This window comes from Musa acuminata, unplaced genomic scaffold, assembly GCF_036884655.1.
Source record: "Musa acuminata AAA Group cultivar baxijiao unplaced genomic scaffold, Cavendish_Baxijiao_AAA HiC_scaffold_466, whole genome shotgun sequence".
Classification (NCBI taxonomy): Eukaryota; Viridiplantae; Streptophyta; class Magnoliopsida; order Zingiberales; family Musaceae; genus Musa; species Musa acuminata.
In genome coordinates this window covers 275,001-277,500 of record NW_027020713.1, presented here as the reverse complement: position 1 = coordinate 277,500, position 2,500 = coordinate 275,001, and positions in this window count along the sequence as shown.

Below are 2,500 nucleotides of genomic sequence, written 5' to 3'. Positions count from 1 at the left end.
GGCTGACGTTTTGCTCCGCTCTCGACGGTCACCGCGCAATGCAAGAACAGGCCAAAAACTGGCCAAAACGGCCCAAAAACGGGCCAAAACTGGCCATTTTTGGCTGCGCGAGCGAGCGGCGAGCGGCGGACAGCGAGCGAAGCGAGAGGCAGCACCGTCCCTGCTATACGAAAGCCCCATCCAGCCCTGTGCCACCCGGGGGGTTCCAGGGTGCTGAGATGGCTGACGTTTTGCTCCGCTCTCGACGGTCACCGCGCAATGCAAGAACAGGCCAAAAACTGGCCAAAACGGCCCAAAAACGGGCCAAAACTGGCCATTTTTGGCTGCACGAGCGAGCGGCGAGCGGCGGACAGCGAGCGAAGCGAGAGGCAGCACCGTCCCTGCTATACGAAAGCCCCATCCAGCCCTGTGCCACCCGGGGGGTTCCAGGGTGCTGAGATGGCTGACGTTTTGCTCCGCTCTCGACGGTCACCGCGCAATGCAAGAACAGGCCAAAAACTGGCCAAAACGGCCCAAAAACGGGCCAAAACTGGCCATTTTTGGCTGCACGAGCGAGCGGCGAGCGGCGGACAGCGAGCGAAGCGAGAGGCAGCACCGTCCCTGCTATACGAAAGCCCCATCCAGCCCTGTGCCACCCGGGGGGTTCCAGGGTGCTGAGATGGCTGACGTTTTGCTCCGCTCTCGACGGTCACCGCGCAATGCAAGAACAGGCCAAAAACTGGCCAAAACGGCCCAAAAACGGGCCAAAACTGGCCATTTTTGGCTGCACGAGCGAGCGGCGAGCGGCGGACAGCGAGCGAAGCGAGAGGCAGCACCGTCCCTGCTATACGAAAGCCCCATCCAGCCCTGTGCCACCCGGGGGGTTCCAGGGTGCTGAGATGGCTGACGTTTTGCTCCGCTCTCGACGGTCACCGCGCAATGCAAGAACAGGCCAAAAACTGGCCAAAACGGCCCAAAAACGGGCCAAAACTGGCCATTTTTGGCTGCGCGAGCGAGCGGCGAGCGGCGGACAGCGAGCGAAGCGAGAGGCAGCACCGTCCCTGCTATACGAAAGCCCCATCCAGCCCTGTGCCACCCGGGGGGTTCCAGGGTGCTGAGATGGCTGACGTTTTGCTCCGCTCTCGACGGTCACCGCGCAATGCAAGAACAGGCCAAAAACTGGCCAAAACGGCCCAAAAACGGGCCAAAACTGGCCATTTTTGGCTGCACGAGCGAGCGGCGAGCGGCGGACAGCGAGCGAAGCGAGAGGCAGCACCGTCCCTGCTATACGAAAGCCCCATCCAGCCCTGTGCCACCCGGGGGGTTCCAGGGTGCTGAGATGGCTGACGTTTTGCTCCGCTCTCGACGGTCACCGCGCAATGCAAGAACAGGCCAAAAACTGGCCAAAACGGCCCAAAAACGGGCCAAAACTGGCCATTTTTGGCTGCACGAGCGAGCGGCGAGCGGCGGACAGCGAGCGAAGCGAGAGGCAGCACCGTCCCTGCTATACGAAAGCCCCATCCAGCCCTGTGCCACCCGGGGGGTTCCAGGGTGCTGAGATGGCTGACGTTTTGCTCCGCTCTCGACGGTCACCGCGCAATGCAAGAACAGGCCAAAAACTGGCCAAAACGGCCCAAAAACGGGCCAAAACTGGCCATTTTTGGCTGCACGAGCGAGCGGCGAGCGGCGGACAGCGAGCGAAGCGAGAGGCAGCACCGTCCCTGCTATACGAAAGCCCCATCCAGCCCTGTGCCACCCGGGGGGTTCCAGGGTGCTGAGATGGCTGACGTTTTGCTCCGCTCTCGACGGTCACCGCGCAATGCAAGAACAGGCCAAAAACTGGCCAAAACGGCCCAAAAACGGGCCAAAACTGGCCATTTTTGGCTGCACGAGCGAGCGGCGAGCGGCGGACAGCGAGCGAAGCGAGAGGCAGCACCGTCCCTGCTATACGAAAGCCCCATCCAGCCCTGTGCCACCCGGGGGGTTCCAGGGTGCTGAGATGGCTGACGTTTTGCTCCGCTCTCGACGGTCACCGCGCAATGCAAGAACAGGCCAAAAACTGGCCAAAACGGCCCAAAAACGGGCCAAAACTGGCCATTTTTGGCTGCACGAGCGAGCGGCGAGCGGCGGACAGCGAGCGAAGCGAGAGGCAGCACCGTCCCTGCTATACGAAAGCCCCATCCAGCCCTGTGCCACCCGGGGGGTTCCAGGGTGCTGAGATGGCTGACGTTTTGCTCCGCTCTCGACGGTCACCGCGCAATGCAAGAACAGGCCAAAAACTGGCCAAAACGGCCCAAAAACGGGCCAAAACTGGCCATTTTTGGCTGCACGAGCGAGCGGCGAGCGGCGGACAGCGAGCGAAGCGAGAGGCAGCACCGTCCCTGCTATACGAAAGCCCCATCCAGCCCTGTGCCACCCGGGGGGTTCCAGGGTGCTGAGATGGCTGACGTTTTGCTCCGCTCTCGACGGTCACCGCGCAATGCAAGAACAGGCCAAAAACTGGCCAAAACGGCCCAAAAAC